A 19,751-nucleotide genomic window follows, 5' to 3' on the forward strand; every position below is an offset into this window, starting at 1 on the left:
GCCTTCCCAATCTACAGGGGCACGTGACAGGGCTGCCCTCTGTCGCCAATCCTTTTCGCGCTCACACTTGAGCCACTGGCCTGTAAATTGCGTCAGCGGCATGCTCAGGAAGCCCTCTGTTCCGTCAACGTCCGTTGGTGCTCTCGTATGCAGATGACATGTTGTTATATGTCCAAGAGCCGGCCACATATTTATCTGCATTGCTGCGAGAGTACGTAAAGTTTGAATGGTACTCGGGCCTGGGAATCAATGGGACAAATTAGACAGTGTTCCCATTGACGGCTGCTTCACGTGAGGTATATCTGATGTTAGGATTTACTTAGGTGCATATGAGACAGGCTGTGCGTGCAGTATATCCTGCTTATCCAGCTGAACCGAAAACGTTACTGGCACTAAAGGCGTTGCTAGCCAGCGACTCCCGAAGTGGCTTGATTACCAGACTATATAATGCTTCTCAGAGGGAGCGAGACCCCCTAGACAATCCCTCCTATATTAAATGGAACACAGCGCTAGGTGACACCCTCTCCCTGGATGCTTGGACATTTTGCTGCAACCTAACGGGATGCCTGACTGCGAACTGTAACCTCCGCATCATACACTTCAAATATTTACATCAGATCTATTATACCCCTGTTCAGCTGCGCAGATTCGGGCTGCGGGACCGTGCTAATTGCATGAGGTGTTGACAGGAGGATGCGGATTTCTTGCAAATTGTATGGGGCTATGCTGGCATTCAGGCCTTCTGGGTTAAGATTGTGCTTGTGCTCACGGAGGTGGTGCTGAAGTCTGTGCCGTGTACGTCTGATGTCTGCATTTTGGGGTGGGTGAAAAATCTCAAGCCGTGCAATAGACGGCTGGTGGCAATCTCCACGTTGTTTGCCAAACGGGTGATTGCGCAATGCTGGGGGGGCCAAGGCTTTACCAACAGTAAAAAGGTGGATCTGAGACCTACTGTATTGCAGGGACCAACTTGGGATCTATGCAGAGGACTTGCCCGAAGCCTCGCGCCTTAAGGATTTCTGGGTCACACTAACGGGGTGCCTTTTAGGCAAGCCAGATTTACAGTAAGGAACTGTACTACTGTGAACTCTCATTCCTCAGTAGGGAGGCGCGAGCGCACCACTTTGGCGAGGGCGAACGCCCTGGTAAAATCCTTGTCCACCTCGCGCCGCGTCATATATAACCGCCCTCCAGGATGGTGGCCCTGCTAGAACCACTTCCCCTGAGGAAATTAAGGCACGATTTGAAGCTTTTTATACACAACTGTACACGGCCGGATCTGTACCCCCCCCCCCCCCCCCCCCCCGAGTGAGGTCCTGGACCAATATTTTGATACCTTTCAGCTCCTTTGGCCTGATAACCATCACAAGGGAATTTCTCGATGAGCCCTTCTCTAAAGCAGAAATCTTAGCCGCTATAAACGGCATGCCTGGTGACAAGGCCCCCGGTTTGGATGGCCTGCCAGTCTCCTTCTACAAAACCTTCGCTCAGCTTCTGGTCCCACACTTGGCAGCCATGTACAATGAGTCCTTCCAAAACGGTCAATTTCCCCCCCCCCCCCTCGCTTCGCGAGGCGATGCTTACTTTACTCCTTAAACCGGACTAACCCCCTGAGCTGTGAGACTCCTATCGCTCCTTATCACTTATTAATACGGACAATAAAATCTTCGCCAAATTACTCGCTTCCCGCCTTCTCCTTCTCATGCCGCACATTGTCCGCCCTGACCAGTCTGGTTTTATCCCCGGCCGCGCGACTTTTCACAATCTCTGGACCATCTTCTCCGTCCTCCATCAAATTAACCCAGCGCTCCCTGCAGTGGCCACCTTGCTTGACGCCACCAAAGCCTTCGATACCCTAGAATGGCCCTTCCTTTTTTATCTCCTTCCTCGCCTGGGTTCAGCCCAGTCTTAATACGCAAAATTTTACTCCTCGAAACCCTTCCCACAGCCCATCCCCAGATCAACGGCCAAGTATAGGATCCCATTTCCATCGGGCGTGGCACTCGGCAGGGGTGCACGCTGCTCTTCCCCATCACGATGGAACCCCTTAATGCTAGACTCCGACAACATCACACCCAGAAGGGTATCAGCTTCGTGGCGCGTGCCCTTTTAGTCTCCATGTACGCGGACAATGTCACTCTATATGTCCGCAATCCCCAGGAAAACCTAAGCCCCCTGGTCCGCGAGGTGATATGGTTTGGTGGCTACTCAGGCAAACTGGAATAAGTCTGTGCTATTCCCTCTCACTGATGCCACGACGCCTTTGACCCCGGACTACCCCTTTGTGTGGGCGTAGGGCCCCGCCACTAGATACTTAGGTATCTGGCTGAGCAGGGACGTGGATGAACTCTGGAGAGCTAACTTTGGCCGTGCTGTGGACTGGTTTGAGTCCAAGATTCCCCTCTGGAGCCAGCTGCCTTCATCTTTGGCCGGTCGAATAGCAATCGCTAAGATGGTTGTGCTCTCGAAATTTTACATCTATTCGTCAACGTACCCATCCCCCTCACAGCCCACTTTTTCCACAAAGTTCGCTTGTTGCTCATCTCTCTGGTCTGGGCCAGCAGACAGCCTAGGATTGCGTATAACATTCTCACTCTTGAGATGTCGCGCTGCAGTCTTGGCGCCCCAGATTTTAAACTTTACGCACTCTGTGCTCAGGCCAGTTTTCTGCATTTTTGGCTCCATCCCACTCCCTTCCAGCCACATGTTGCCGTGGAAGTTGATCTTGCCGCCCCGTGGACGCTTACGACCGCCCTGTTCGCTCAAGCGAAACTCTTACGCACTGAGATTGATACGGTCTAGACCATGTGCTGGGCCTGGGAGGGGCTCCGCCGATTTTCCGGTGCTGATATGCTTTCTGCGAATATGATGGCAATCGCTCATCATCCGGCTTTCCCTCCTCTCCAGACTTCTGGGATGGTTAAACACGCCACCCGCTAGGTGGCCAGGGATAGGTGGAGGCCCGGGCCTGTATCTGATACCCGCCTCCCCACTAAATTATGCTCCTTGGATTGGGTGGATCCCTGGTGTAGGATACATGGTAGTACACAGGGCTACACATATCTCTCGTCAGTTCATGGTTCCTTTTCCCATCTGGATTATTGGTTTGTTCCGCGGGCCTTCGACAGTAGGGTGACGGCAGCGGACATTCTCCCGCGAGGACTTTCCGACCACTCTCCAGTGGCCCTTACGGTGCGAGCAGGAGGGACAAGTGGGCCATTCCGTTGGCGCCTATCAGTCTGGAACCTCCAGAAGGAGGATTACGGTGTCCAGATGGACGATGCCATTGATCAGTATCTGGCTGTTAATTTGGGTTCGGTCCCGGGGGGCCGATACTCTTTGGGAGGCCTTGAGGCCCACTATTCGGGGGGGGGGGGGGGGGGGGAAATCTCATATTGCATTACGGCAGACGTCTGCGTAGAGAGGCACTGGTCTGGGCGGAAGCTATTGTTCTGGAGTTGGAGTGCCGTGGCAGGGAAGAGGGAGGGCGATTTGCTCGACATCAGCTACTTCTGGCACAGCAGGAATATTCTTGTATTCTTCTGGATGAGGCTCGCCAGGCCTGGCTGGCTACCCGTAGTAGGATCTACCAGTGGGGCGACAAATCTAGTAAAATGTTACATCGGCTGTGCCAGGGGTCGCTTCGCCCCCAGGGTCTCCCAGGTATCGTAGGGTCGGATGGGCTACCGTTATCTGGCGCTTTGGATATTGCATGCTGCTTTGCGGAATATTATGCTCAGTTATATACCCCCACGGAGTGCTTCCAGGCGGAAGTTATTGATCGTTCTTTAGACGATCTTCCGCCGAAGGCACTTCCAGATGAGCTACGGGAGAGACTGGAGGACCCGCTTACTGATGAGGAGGTGGGGGTGGCCCTAGGGGAGCTGAACTCAGGCAAGGCCCCTGGCCCCCAATGGCTTTCCCTGCAAATTTTTTAAGAAATGCTTTCGACAGCTAGGGCCCCACTACCGCAGGGTGGTGGAGGAGGCCAGGGACAGGGGATGTCTGCCAAGGGACTGGAGGCACGCCGAGATAGTGGTCTTCCACAAGCCCGGTAGGCCGCCGTAACATCACGCCTCATATCGCCCTATCTCCCGCCTGAATGTGGAGGCTAAGATACTAGACAAGGCACCAGGACCAGGCTGGGTTCATGCCCCAGCGTGCCACCTGCCATAATATTCGGCGGGCTCATGTGGCGGTCGCAAAGTCCAGGGATTGGGGGAGAGGGCAGCACTTCTATTGGCAGATATGGACAGGGCCTTTAACTCCCTGAGCTGGGTCTATTTATTTGCGCTTCTGCAGCGGCTGAATTTTGGTCCACGTTTCTTGTCCTATTTAACCCTTCTGTACACCGATTTGACGGCCTCAGTGCGGGTGGCGGGTTTCGCTTCTTCGGGCTTTTCGATTGGACGTCGCACCAGGCAGGGGTGTCCGCTCTCCCCGTATCTCTTTGCGTTAGCAATGGAGCCCCTGGCTGCTTGGGTGCGGATGGACGCTCATGTGTCTGGCTTTAAGTTGGCACATGGGCTTTCTGATCACATCGTCCTGTATGCAGACGATGTATTGTTTTTCCTGACCAATCTGGAACGCACGGGCCCCAGATTGATGTGGATCATGCAGATCTTTGGGGGAACCTCGGGTCTATATATGAACCCTCGAAAGTCCACCCTGTGGGTATTGGGAGAGCGGTGTGAGCTTGGTCCTTGGGCATCGTCGGTTCAGGTGGTGCATGGGGGCATGAAATATTTGGGGGTAATTTTGTCAGACTCTCCCACTACGGCTTGGGAGCGCAATATCGCACCTGTATGGGAGCGTGTGCGTGAGGATATCAAGACCTGGTACCACATGCCCCGTCTATATACGGCCGGTCCGCCATTTTTAAGATGGTATCACTCCCGTGACTATTGTATCAATTGCAAAATCATCCCTACCCGATTCCCCCGCGTTGGTACCGGCAGGTGAACTCTGCCCTAGGTCAGTTTCTTTGGGATCGCATCTTCTTGTTTTGAATGAGTGGTGGTATGGGGACACAGCAGACTCAGCCTATGCCGTGGAGCGGCGCTGCATGGGAGATCGGTCCCTACATACTCTCCTTTACTCTACCCCGATGAGGCATCCCCTGCCGTTGGCTACACGGATTGTGTTTCAGATCTGGAGGCAGGCTCTGCGGAGAATGGGCTGGTAGAATAGGCTGACCCGGGCGACCCCACTTTGGCACAATGGCCGTTTCCCGCAGTTGCTGTCTCTCTCCGGGTTTCGTGATGGGACAACATTGGGATTTCCACCCTGGGGAACGCCATGCGGGGCACGGTTCTAAAATCTTTTCAGGACGTCCAGAAGGATTTCCAAATGCCCAAAACCCAATTCTTCAAATATCTACAGTGTAGACACACGATATCCCCCAGCTTGGAGGGTCTCGATTCTTTGCTGGAGTTTAGCCCCGTAGAGGCTAAGGTATTCATGGGAGACCTCTTAGACCATAAGATCTCTAAAATGTATCAATCTCTGGTAACGCATTGCTCCCCCTCCTTGTAGCGTCTGCGTGAGGCATGGGAGATGATGTAGGTCAGATGGAGGACTGGACAGAGCCCTTGCCCTCCCCGTGTGGGGCGGCTATTGCTGTAAGCCTGCGGCTTATTCAATTCAAATATCTTCATAGGGTTTATTTTACCAGGGTTATGCTCTGGAGGGCGGGCTTGGTGGCTTCCCCGGTGTGTCTTCGTTAGTGGAAGGGACCCTGCTACACACTATCTGACACTGCACAGCGCTCGCACGATTTTGGAGGGGGGTCCTGGCCTGTCTTTCCGAGGTTCTGAGATGGGATGTGAGCTTCCTAGTTCGCCGAAACTTGTCCTCCTTCATGTGATGGAAGGGATCGGGGGTAATATTTATAAGCACCACCTTATGCTCTTAGGCTTCCCCTCAGCGAAGAGAGATATAGCTACAGTCTGGAAGGCGGTTGTGGCTCCCTTGGTTTCGGTCTGGAAGAGAGGTTTGGACTTCTGCATGGGTCTTGAGATTCCAATCTTTGAAGCTTGGGGGTGCCCCCGTAAGCACTATAAGATCTGGAAGCGCTGGGCTGATTATTGCTGCTTGGAACTGGAACCGCCGCGGGAGGCCCGGACCTGGGATCTGGAGTGATCCGTGGGCTATTTTTTTTTTGTCTTTATTCTTTCATGGGTTGCCCTTATCTCCATGGCAGGAGCCGACATTTCATCATTGGCCCTTTAAGTAGAGCAGTGGCAGTTGGGTTTAGAGATATGCTTTTCAGGAATGAGGAGATGGTGCATGGGAGGGTGGGGAGGGGGGATATTGGGGGTTTGCAGCGGTTGATTCTATATGTATCGCTTTTCAGAGTAAAATGGTCAAAGTCGATATCTTTTGTATGGTACATGCGGCAGTTGTCTCTGGGATTCAGAGGTCTGCATTATATGTGTTATTTGGACAAATAAAAATTTGTTATAAAAAAAAAAAAACACGCCAGCCGCTTAGGGCTAACTACAGTAGTGGATCTCTACCCTGGGAACACATTCTTCTCTCTAGCTGCTGATTCCGGTCCCATGGACACCTTACTCTACTATCAACTCAGGGCTGTCTGCAGGGAGGTGCACCCCTCGTTTCCCCAGTCCCCTCCCTCTATGGCCACCCTCGACTTCCTTTATTCGTCCCCCTCCCCAAGGAAGCTAGTGACTAAAATATATGCCTTTACACTGGCAGCCTCTTCCATTTCCACTGACCGGGCGCGCGTGGCATGGGGCGAGAACATCGGTATGGAGATATCTCCAATTGACTGGCTTTATTGTTGCAATCAGATTAAGCGCCTGTCCCCAAATTACCATCTGCGCCTTATTCACTTTAAATATTTACATTGGCTATACCGGACTCCCGCCCAACTGCACAAGATGGGACTTATTCCCAATGATAGATGCCTGCGCTGCTCCGCTCCGGCGGTGGACTTTTCCCACCTTGCCTGGCTGTGCCCCCCAGGTCTCCGCTTACTGGAGTGAGGTCTATGCCGCTATTTCTGACATCACTTCATCGCCGGTCCAGCCCGATCCCCCGCTTTGCCTCTTAGGCTTTGTTAAATATTGCCCTGATGCCTCCGGCCGCTTGATTACCATGCTAATGGTCCTTGCGCGGCGTAGGGTCTCCATGTGCTGGGGCCGCAAACCCGCGCCCAAGTTCGCACTTTGGCTTGAGGATGCATCACGCTGCCAGACTCTCCTGTCCTAATTCTGGTACCTCATGCCAGCCAGATCCCGCCCACTCGACATATGGGGCCCACTCATGTCTTACCTCCGCAGTCGTGATTCCCAGCGTCCAGCGACCTCTACCCGCGCTCTCCGCCAGCGCTCCGCCCACGGCGGCCGCCGGTGTAGGTCAGTGAGTAGCTCGCCCCCTGTCCTGACTTACCTCAACTTGTTCCGCCTCTCTCCCTTGTATATGGTGCTTCTTACCATGACTTGTCCCACTGTCCTGGTGCTCTTACACTATATTTGGTATGTTTTGCTCTCCAACGATATGTACTCTAGGCTAACCTTGTTGAATGTTATTGTATTCATGTACATGGTGCTTTGATATGGTGCAATCTTGTAACTTTGCTATGCAATTTTGTTCAATAAAGGTTTTTGAAAATCAAAAAAAAGGAACTGTACTACTGTACTAAATACTTGAAGCAGTGGGAGGGGGGGGAGGGGGAGTTGACCTAATGATCATTGCTCATGTCTACCTTGATCTGTCTCAAGGGGGGTTCCATAGATACATTCAAGTGACAGGGATGGGAGGGGGGGAGGGGTGGTGGTAGAGGGGTGTGTCTCTATTGCTGAATGTTTTGATTGAAATTCATTAAAAATTTGCTTGTACTGCATATATGACCTAGCGGAACTTCTGTGCCCCATACTAGGGTTGTATAGTTTCACTGTTACAAGCTGCAAAATAAATAAATATTTTAAAAAGCTCCATCCATCCATCTAGCAGTAAACAAACGAAGAAAAAGGAAAGAAAAGAAAAAAAAAAAAAAAAACTCTCCCTATGATGCTTAACAATCTCATTACCGACCTTAACCAAAATCCAACTCCACTGGGTCGAAATCATCCTTCTCCAAGCTAACATGTTTGGGCTATGCATGCCGTCCTCCAACAAAGGAAGGGCCCAGTGAGAACACAATGCCTGCCTCCACAGTAGGGGTGTGTGCCGCACCCTCAGTGGACTTGATCAGGCCAAATGTAAATTCTCACCTCATTGGTAATAGTGGCAACAGAGTCACTGCATCGAACGCGGTCACATACAGACGGCAGGCACAGCTGACCTGCACTCCGGCACGGACACGACTGTGAAGACAAGAAACCATGCCAAGCATAGGCAGGCACCAAGAAGGAAGGGATGGAACAAAAAACTTGTTGCCCAAGCTGGACAGCACCCCCTTTCAGCACAGCAGCAAGTCAAAATCGGTTGAAGAGATATGCTTCAAGCGCTACATGAGGAAGGGCAAGATAAGAATTCAGACTCACTATATGTATACAGAACGTGTTCCATAACCTAGCTGCAGGCAGAGTAATCACGTGGCCATCCCATCTAGCCTTTCGGAACCTGGAGATGATCACCTTTCTCATTGCTGCGGTTCTGAGCTGTCTATTTGGCAAATACCAGGGGAAGGAGGCTCTCAGATATCCAGGGCACTGCTGGTGGAGAGCACTGTAGATCATACAGAACGCCTTGAAAGTCACCACTTCTTAACAGGGAGCCAGTTGAGTGACAACAACCCCTCCCTGACCGAATGATGTTTCGAAACTTCCAGGATCAGCTGGGTGGCTTCATTTTGGATGATCAGAAGTTAATTAAGAGAAAACTGGTTAGCATTTAGATATAGAGCATTAAAGTAATCAAGACAAGATGTAATAAGAATGCTGACCACTGAAACTCTTAATTCTGTGGGCTGGAAAGGAAAAATCTTCTTCAGAATCTTATCAAAGATCACTCCAAGATTTTAGCGACTACCACAGGAGTGGGCAATGGGCCATGTCTCAAGCCAACGTTCAGACCACACAGAGTTATCCACCCCAAAAACCACAATCTTGGCCTTCTCAGCATGTATTTGAAGCCAGTTGTCTTTCATCCAGCTACTGACATCAGACATACACAACCTGAGCTCATGGGAACATAATGGCCCCAGTCCCCGCAAATAACATCATGATGTGGGGTGCACAGCAACAGCACAAGGGCGCTGATCCCAACATACCTAGGAGACTCAGTGAGCCCACAGTAGAACTAAGCATAGGGTAGGAACCTCCCCTTACCACCTGCACAGCCCAAGTGGCTGATCCTGGAACAGACGCTATTGAGCTTCTTCAAGAAGAAAACGCACTAACAACCCACCAAGGAATGGGGAGCATGAAAACTCCACTACTGAAAGGCCACACCACCAAGTTAGCACGACGATGGTGATCTTCACCCCAGAATATGCCTGGGAAGTCATGATGTCCTGAACAGGGGAAACATCCTCAGGATATTATCATCGATCCCAAAGTTAGCTGATATGAGATCAAGGTACCTTGCGGCAATTGAGTTTATTCAAACAAAAGAGGCACTGAGAGGGGAAGAGACCATGGCCACTTGAAACTTGAAACAAAAAAAGCACACAGTCCTCTCGGAAAGGCCCACCTTTGGGAGGTGGAGTATAAGAGTCTCTCCATGTTATGACCCAGGATAGCCTCTCCGTTTCCTCTCCCTCGGTCAATCAAGAGGGCAAGCCCGGGTGAAAAAGCCAACTCCCTCTGTGCTTAAGAGTGCGAGGGTAACAATCGGAACTGGTAAGAGGAGACATGACCAAGGCAGTGAATGAGGGCGGATGGTGGGCCTCAAGAACAATCATCTGCTCGCCTAGGAGGAGATGACAGTACTCGGTCGAGTGGTCGCCTGAGAGTGTTAATCACTGTCCCATGCGCTTGTGCTCCTGGAACATCAGCGGTTTCTCCGCTAAGCTAAAGGATCTAGATCTTCACATGTACATGGGATCATTTGACATCATCTTCTTACAGGAGACCTGGCTTGCAGAACTAGCCCACTTCCTAGGTTTTATTAACTTCTCTGCTCCAGCCGGTAAAAGGGCCAAATATGGTAATCTCTTGGGCGGCCTGACAACAAATATTTCGACAGCGAGCATAGCATGTGCCACAGCTTTAAAAGTCAATACCTTTGGTATAAACGCAACAAGTGTGTCCTGCAGCTTAACAACGCAGAACTCAAAGTGGTTTTAATCAATGCTAACATCCACCTAAAAAGCAAGTCAAAGGACTCTAGGAAACTGGTGCAGGAACTCATGAGAATAACAGAGGAGGAGGGCTCCTCAAATTTAGTTGTATTCGGAGGGTTCAATTTGTACCTACTGGGCTCCTCTTCAAGTGACAACGCTATAGCCCAATTCTCAAATTGGGAGATTCCCACACAAGGCAAAAACCCCTTTGGAGCTCCAATGAAAATGGGAAGCCGCTTCCTCGACACCCTCGACCATCTCAGCTCGAGGGCCCTGAATGGCAGGTTTTTAGGAGACAATGCACCAGCCACCACTCACCACTCCAACAGATCATGCTCAGCTCTGGATTACACCTTTGTCACTCTTCGGCGATTTCATCACGTCTCCACAAATCAAGCCGGCGACTGAATTGGTAGTGATCAACTCCCGCAGGAGGTGACTTTCTCTTCCGCTGTATCTGCCTCAAGGTACATCAGGGTGGAGCTGGATACCGCTTATACCATCAACTACAGGCGAATCAAGACTTCACCAGCCACTCTCAGATATTTGACCCAGGCTGTAGCAAATACAGTATAAAGAACTAGGGCACTAAAATGGGATGCCCTGTCCGTGCAGGAGTCTTTCACCAGAACACTCCATGCCACATTTGTGACATCGGTCAAGGCCAGGTCTAACTGCACAGACCACCCAAGCAATAGATTCATGCCACAACTCTCACAGCTCAAGAAGGCAGCAAACAAATCCTTAAGATTATTGCGGAAAAGACCAGGTGAAGAAATTGTCCAGGCGGCACAAAGACAGCAGAAAACAAAACTGAAGCGGGCCATGAAAAGAGCACAGGACAACAATCTATGCCCTAAACCGCACTCAGACCTAAAACATAACGACAGTGCCAGGTTCTGGGCCTCCATCAACAATCTTCTCTTGCCAGAACATGGAGGTATTGCTTCTCACATCCATGAAGCCAATTGCGCAGTTTCAAACAGATTACTTCAACTGCCCAGCGACTGACAGCACCCCGCTGGGCACCCAGGTAGCCATATATTTTGTCCATCTCACAGGGCCAAACCAGGTCGAAGTTGATGCAATTATAAGGCAGGTAGCCAAAAGGGAGTAGGGAAGGCACTCCGGGCCCAAATGGCATTTCTCCAGTGGTCTTCAAACAGAATGCTGCTCTTTGGGTGGTGACATTAGACCCAGGATTCTCACAGATCAGGAGCCTGGGCATCTTGCCTGTCTACGTGGAGGGGCTCGATGATTTCACCAATTTTCAAAGGCGACGACAGAACTTTCCAACAAGCCATCATTTAATAGCCCTGATCAACAACAAAGTTAAGTATTTTTTGGGGACTCTACTTGAAGAACTAGCACTCTGGGACTCTAGCAACTCCATCATCCTGTTCAACCAGACAGGCTTCTCGAAGACATCAGGCACAACAACAAACATGTTGGCACTCTCACTTTTAATGGACACAGCAAAAGGTGCCCTAAAGCCATTGCACTTCAGCATCATCGAATTTGAAGCAGCATTTGACCACGCTGAACAGGATTATCCAGTCCCACAAGGAAGGCAGGGTATGGATTAAACTGGGCATGGGAATGCATCTCTCTAGGTAAATTCCAACGACCCACGGTCTGAAGCAGGGGTGTGTGCTGGCACCAACACTTTTTAACCTCTTTTTAGCAAACCTGCCTCCGCAGTTGCCATCTTGTAACTCCCATGCTCCAAAACTAGGGAATGAGGTCATTTCCAGCTTTCTCTATGCCGATGATGTGGTCTTGGTCAGCTGAACTCAGGTGGGGCTTCAATGGCAGCTAAATGTCATGTGGGCCTATTTAACGGCCAACAGCATGACTTTCAATCTTGGAAAAACCAGGACCATGAAGTACAACAATAAAAAACGAGTGCCAAAATGAACCTGGGGAGGCACCCAGATTGAAAGGACGAATGAGTACAAATAACTTGATATTATTGATAATAAAGGCTCCTTGACCTCTCAGAAAGAAGCAATAAAGAGGAAAGGATTAGCTCTGGCCGTAACCCTTACAATCCTAAAAAGAAAATTGGCAGGGCCCTCGCTGGCTCCCCTCCTCATGTAGCACCGGCCAAATCCATATAGACGATTGCATAGGAGTGTGAACCACTAAGAGACAGAGATGCTAGAGTTCTGGATAATGTAATAGCATGCTTGTACAGAATTATCTTCTCACTCCCCCTCTTCACATCCACGGCACAGATTTGTTTGGAGTTTGGCTTGCTAAAACAGTCCTTGGCCAGGCGAGGAGCTTATCTAATAAACTGGCACAAAATCAGGAATGCAGAGCCGAATACACGGATGCACCTGCTATGGAAGTAGCTGCAGGAGCGAGCAAGGGCCTATCTTCAGGAATACCTAGAAGTCACTGGGTTGGCACAGCTCTGGGATTTGCCAACTAGCCATCAGGTAGTCAGGTCTGGAAAACATACTCGCGGAAGATAAGGCCTCATTGACTCACAGAGCACACGGATGAATGATATCGAACAATTACAAAAACCTAGCACCACAAAAATATTTGAGCATCGGATACTCAGCCTTTGTCAAGGTGCAGCTCCTAAGATATTGGCTAGGGATACTGCCTTCAAAATTCGACCTCCGTCCCTGGCTGAGGGAGAGCCGCCCTGACACCTGAAGTTAGAGCTAGACCTTATCCAACATCCCGGTATCCGTAGCTTATTATATGTTAAGACCCCACCCATTCAGGTTAAAGCTATTAACGTCCTTACCTAACCCTTCCAGCACAAGTTGAAGTGAGAGCCCTACCAGAGCTTCACTTTAACATCCATCTCACTTGTGCATTATTTCGATTAACAGATTACTGGTCAACAGTGTCCCTAACAGAGAGGAAGGGAGTGTAAGCAGTTGCATCCTGGATGCGGACAGCTTAGTTCTTAGACAAATACAATTATGTTTTTTAAACTCTGCATGTGGTTTTAATTTTGCTCAATTGATAAAGATATGAATTACCTATCAAATCCTGGCCAGAAGGACAACACATCTACATCTCCAAGAACTCAATTTGTGCCCAGTAATCAAGAGAAAGGAACAAAATAGTCAGGAAAATACATGTTTCACACTTAGAAATAGGAACAGCCAAGCATAAGTGGTAGATGTGTCCCATTTTTACCACCTGCGTAAGTGCAATGGGGATGATGCTGTCTGGCAAAATGTTCACAAGGGTGGCAATGGTGAGGAGATATAGGAACCCCGCAAGCAGATTAGCCCTCCCATAATGCAGCTTATCTTAAGGCAAATCTTTTTAACAACTTTATTTAACCATTTTCCATGGCCCGAACATGCAGTTGTAACACTGAATATCGTACAGGAGCAAGCAGTGACAAGAGGGACACAACAATATGGTTTACACTCTCCGACCTTAAAGTCTTACATTACACAATCACCTTCCAAAGGATTATGAAATGGGGTGGAACCTGGGGAAATTATAAAGATGTTGTCATGTAGAGAATATAGGGCCATAACCAGTTTGTCTTTAGAACTACTATTTGAGTGGTTTTTGGGCAGTAAGGTTTTTAACTACTTTGCACATAATACACTCTGCGGCAGTTTTTACAGGTGATGGTCAGGTTAATACTTAGTTTTTGGCATCGGTTTTTCTCATAGTGCATATTATCTTGCGGGTGACTAGCTTGAAGTATCCATAGGACAGCAACATAGTCTGCTTGCCTGCGGGACGCCGGTTTTTTGATCTGTTAAGCCTTTATATATTTTAGTGAACGAAATGTACGGATTCTGATTTTTGAAATGTTTATGTTATTTTCAGTGTTCCCCTGACAAAGGGTTTTCCCGAGATGCAGTGGGACTTGTAATACTATATGGACAATGCGGATTGCGAAAATGACTTTGTGTGGAATAAATTGTGATGTTAACTGATTATTTGTTACAAACCATTTATTTATTGTTTCATTGAGAAAACTGCTAATGTAGGAACAATTGATTTGTGATTGGATCCAAAAGGTTCATGACTAACTTAACGGACAAATTGTAAAAACAATTGTTAAAGTTGGATTCATACATTATAGCACCAATCTTTTGGGCTTGTAAACAGTGCACCTTGCATTTGTGTAACAGTCTCTGTTCGCATTCAATTTATTTATTCCACCCGACAGGAGCTGGTCAGGGTTACAAGGTGGCACCAGTGACTACAGTGATCAATTGAAAAATTGTATATTTGAGGATTGCAGGTTATAACATAGCAATTCATATAATCCTAAATCCTGCCACAAGTCAGAATTGTTCAAGCTCTCTCATCAATGCTGGGTTGGGAGCTGGAGGGGTTAGCTAGAAAACAGAGCGCCAACCTGTGCATATTTTGTCTCCTGACCTGTGATCTCTGGATTAGTTATCACTCGTTGGATCAATGATTCCATAGTCAGAGCAAAAAGTGAAGGTGTGAAGGGGCACCCCTGTCTCGTACCCTGTGTTAATCATACGAGTTCCGAAAGGCATGAGCATATCTGGAGCAGTTGGACCCACACCATTGTCCAAGATGAAAGATTTTAGGTGGGGGTCCAGATTTGTCTTATCAAGCGTGTTGGTCAGAAATAGCTAATCAATGCGGTTAAATGCCTTTCCTGCATCCAGAGAGAGAAGGATGGCCTGAATCACTTCTGTGCTTTGTCCAAGATATAACTCTCTCGCCAAGATCTAACTTAGGACTCACCAAATATCCACTATAGCCAACAAATCTAATTGTTTGTACTTAAATTATAACTCAAGACAGGAAAAGCCACATTTTCAATGGTGCAGCATATTCTATTACTGCAGTGTCTAATTGACTTTCTTCTTACTCCCCAAACTCCTTTAGTTAGACCGGGAGAAGGACATTTTGATTAAGCAACCATACAAGTTAGCAAGCTGAATGGTTCAAAATGGTCGACTCACCTCTTCCTACTTCAGCTTCTGTCTGCCTGCTGTCGTCTTCACCCACTGGCTAGCTGTCATGAGGTCTGGGGCCTTTCTGTGATTACAGGCAACACCTCCAGCCCCTTTGTCTCCCACAGAGCCGCCACGCTTTCAGCCAGTTAAGATTTTTACTGAGATCTTGACTATCAGGTTGAAGGGAGTCTGGCCTGCCTTAGTGTCTCCTTACAAGTCTGGCATTAGCAGGGATAGACATACCGGGGACAATGTTAAGGTGGCTCAATGTAGTGGATAAAGCCTCCATTTCAGTAACTCGGGTCCTCCTCTCACTGGATACGGAGAGGCTTTTGACCGCATTGATTGGCCATTTCTTACTAGAGATTAGATAAATTATACATACACTTCGATCAGGGGTCCTTCTGCTATAGAGTACCGGTTTCTTTTTTTCCCCTCTTCTTTCTGACTTGAATATAATTTACTATTCTTACAGTGACCATAAGGTACTCTCCTTACATTTAGATTTTCAGTTAGGTGGAGGGAACTCTTGGAACACGAAAGGTGATTTATCGAGTCTTTATTAGAAAAATGGAAGGACACACTGGAACCCATCGAAGTTAGCAGATTTGAAGAATAGAAACAGGAAATTACATTTGACTCACGAGTTTTGAACTTAGATCCGCTCACGCAATTTAAGAGTCATATGAAGTCTCTTTTGGGTAAATCTGAGCCTCAAGATGTTAACAGACAATGGAGGAAACTGTCTTCCACGATGGGGAACCAACTTTGGTTCCACCAAGTAGCACAGCCACAAAGACTATGAATCAAATCCAATTTTATCATCTTCACTTTTTATCCATGTTCATCTTTTTTATCCTTCTATTTTTCGACTATTTGTTCAATTCGTTTTATCCATATCCACTGTTTGACATCGCTGTTCACAAAGGTTCAGGAGCACAAAAGGGTTTCCACATGTCATGATTTATTATAATACCCGATGCATTTCGGGAAAGCATTCCCTTCGTCAAGGGGCATCTAAAAAGGTAAATACATACATTTAGTTTTATCCATCATCATCTACAAAACGATACGCTTCCCATAACTTCAACTTGTGCAGTACATAAAATCAAAGAACGAAATCCCTCTATTTTACTCAAGACTGTTATTATCCATAAACCATGAAACAATTAATGAATTATCAATTACATCTTGCTAGTACACGGTGTTCTTCCACTAGAGAGAATAACTAAATTATACCCATCCCTGCTCTGACAAACTCACTGCTAACTACCATTGAATAACGCCGGTATTACCCCTGAACTATCCCATCATGACTACAGATGATTATAATCGCCAGTTCATAAACATTAAAGCTGTAATCAAAACGTGATTTTTCTTACCATGACATCTGGTTTATAAAAGTTATCACATCTTTAAAACGGCATGGCGGCTTTTTTCGTATCCTATTCAAATAGCCCAGCGTGCCGAGGCACGCATATCTCATTTAGAAACAAACTCATTTTCACAGCGTAACTGCCGGTTGTATATGTTCCCTCCCTCCTCAACTACTTCCAGGTGAAAAAAGCCATCAGTGCTTATGTCAGAATTCTATGGCAGGACCGGAGGCTTCGTATTATGCTTTCTCAATTCCTTTACTGAACTCAGCAGCCAATGAAAAGTGAACTACATGAGTAAAAAACATCACAACCCATGAGGCTTTGAACCACGCCTCCTCGTAATAGCCAATAGTAATCAGACAAAGCATACAAATCAGAGAGACACTTCCTTGTCTTCCTCTTTCTTTGCTGCTCCGCAGTCAAGATAAGTGTCTCTCTCTTTTATATGCTTTAATGCTGAAATTTGTTTAGGATTGACATCGCTTTATGCAGGATTTATTGTACATGCTGTATGTTGGGTTTTACCTCTCTGTCGGACGAGTGTTGCGGTTTTAGGCGCGGTGTCTGCGTGCCGCCTCACTCGCGTCTAGCGCTAGGCGCGCGTTGCCCTTGCCGACGTTTCCTCTGTCGTTGTAGGGTCCAGCGCGTGTTGCGCTGTAGGTGCTTCTTCCTGTTCTTTTGCCTTGCCCCACTGCCCCGCGCTGCCGCTGACACTGTTCAGTATTACGATCGCGGTACGCGATCGGAGGGGTTTGCCCCCCCCCCCCCCCCCCAGGGAGCGAGTCGCACGCCGAGGCCAGAACGGCTTCCGGCGTGCGTCTCGGGAGCGCGCACGCGCGCAGATGCGCGTGAGCCTCCCTACGAGTGCCGGACTTGACGCCCTGCCCCAGGCTGAAGTGGGGATTAACGCAGCCGGTGAATTAGGAGCGGAGTACGGGCCGGATAGGTGATTCATGCAGCGCTTGGGTTTCTGGCTGTCTGGTGCACAGTAGCCCTCACTACTTGGCTTGGTGGCCTCAGGCAATAATTTTTGGACCCTCTCACTCACCCAGGCTGGAGGGGCTCTCCCCCCCTCCTTTACTCCTCAGTGGTGCAGTTTTTTCTTCGCACTCCCTTTGGGATTTTGTGTACTCCCTAGCTCCTTTTTTTGCCCCGGCATTTGCTCCCACCTGACACCCTAGCCTTTGGAGGTTAGGGTTAGATAATTGAGCTTCCCTCTGGGGATTTACGGATTGAATACAAGGTATTCCCCTGAGGCATGGCAGAATACGATTTCTACCAGGAGGAGGTGGCTGCGTGTGAGGACCAGGGTGATGATGACTATTATTACGACGATTCCATGGAGGATTTAATTGACAAAAAATTGGATGCCAAGTTAGACAAGGCGCTCTCCTCCGCCTTGTTGCCTATTGCTCAGAGGCTGGATCGTCTGGTTGCCCCGACCCTGTCCCATGCTGGTTCTGGTCCTGCTCCGACCCCCCCCGCTCCTTCTGAGCCCGTGGGTACCCCTTGGCCACACGCGCATTCCTATTCCAAGCTTTATAAATCTAATGAACAAGTCCTCGCCGAAGTCCCGGCTCCCCTGCCCAAGCCTTCCTCTCCCATTCCGGTAGTGGACACCACTTCAGTTCCTGACACTGACACCGACTCTTCAAGGGACTCCAAGCCTCGTAAACGCGCAAAGAAGCGCAGACACTCTTATTCCCCCGCCCAAACCTCTCCCTTCCTGTTCGACCCCTCAGATATCGTCCATCCTCGCTCTGCAGACTGGGTCCCACCATCAGCGGTGGCTGAGTACATGCAAATTCATTTAAGAAAGAGCTTTGATAAGGAGGTGCGGGCACGCCTGAAATCTGAATGCCCTCGTCCCGACTTGCCCCATAAGGTAATCCCCAAGAAAGGGATTGATCGCGCCCTTCGGGCGTGTCAAGATAAGGTTCTTGACCTTGCGGGCCCCTTAGCAAAAATACTGGAGTTGGCCCTACAGGCGCAAGAGACAGGGGCGGCCATCCACCCTGAGGTGTTGGCTGGATGGGCTCAGAGGGCGATTTGTATACTGGGCAATGCCAATTGCGCCTTGGCTTCCGAGCCTGCGCAAGTCAGTTCTTTTAAGGATCGATCCACAACTGGTGGAATTGGCCACGGCGGAACCGGGCCACTGGCAGTAGGTCAGCTTTTTGGTGACAAATTCGTGAAGGACATTGCTAAATTCGTGAACACTTTTGCCTCACTTGACAAGTCCCAATCATCCCTGAAGAGAGTGTTTCACCAGGTCTCTGGTAGGGCCGGACGTGGTAGAGGACGCTCGACCGGCCGCTACTCCAACCCCAGTCCTCAGCGAGGTTTCGCGCCTAGACGCCGGGGTTATACCCAAGAGCCAGAACAGGCTGGCTTCTATCCCTCCAGATCCCGTGGATACAGGGGCCGCTTCAACCGAGGGGTCAACCGTGGCCACAAAAACTTCGAATCCCAGTCTTCTGGTAAGTCCTGTGTACCCTATGATTCCCCTGGGGGGCAGATTGTTGCATTTTGTTGTGAATTGGGCTCGCCTCACCACAGATGTTTGGGTCTTGCAGGCAGTTCAGGGATACCAGATAGAGCTTCTGGAGCCGCCAGGTCAACTCACTGCACCTCGACCTCTCCCTTTTTCCCTTCTAGAGCAGAATTTTATAGACTCCGAACTTCTAGAGCTTTTGGACAAACAGGCTATTGCTGTAGGACCTTTCAGTCCCGGAGGGTTCTGCAGCAACGTCTTTTTGGTACAAAAGAAGGGAGGAGGTCAAAGACTGGTGTTGAACCTCAGAGATTTCAACCCCTTCGTCGTCTACAGGCACTTCAAGATGGAGGGCATCCATCTGCTCAGGGATCTATTGCTGGAGAACGATTGGATGGTCCGTTTGGACCTGAAGGATGCTTACCTCACGGTCCCGATTTGTCCCTCTCATCAGAAATTCCTTCAATTTCAATGGAAGGGACAATGGTACCGGTATCGTACCCTGCCCTTTGGTCTATCGTCGGCCCCGTGGGTTTTCACAAAACTCCTGAAACCTGTGGTCTCCCGGCTGAGGGAAATGGGAGTGCGCATGATTGTCTATCTCGACGACATGCTCCTCATGGCCCAAGATCAGAATCTATTGCTCACGCACTTGGGGTGGACAATGTCCCTATTACAGAACGTGGGGTTTG

General features: G+C 49.0%; 1 protein-coding gene across 4 annotated transcripts in view; it reads right to left on the bottom strand.

Annotated features, from left to right (window-relative positions):
• CCDC24 (coiled-coil domain containing 24) overlaps window positions 1-19,751 on the bottom strand; it is a 219,511-nt gene that overhangs the window by 186,938 nt on the left and 12,822 nt on the right. Inside the window, exon 3 of one of the 4 annotated variants that reach the window (XM_085603113.1) lies at window positions 15,193-16,203. The exons of the other annotated variants lie outside the window; for them this stretch is intronic. The gene's annotated coding sequence lies outside the window, so the exon portion shown is untranslated. The remainder of the gene's footprint in view (window positions 1-15,192; window positions 16,204-19,751) is intronic. 4 annotated transcript variants of the gene reach the window in all.

The sequence above is a fragment of the Triturus cristatus genome, chromosome 4_2, assembly GCF_964204655.1.
Source record: "Triturus cristatus chromosome 4_2, aTriCri1.1, whole genome shotgun sequence".
Classification (NCBI taxonomy): domain Eukaryota; kingdom Metazoa; phylum Chordata; class Amphibia; order Caudata; family Salamandridae; genus Triturus; species Triturus cristatus.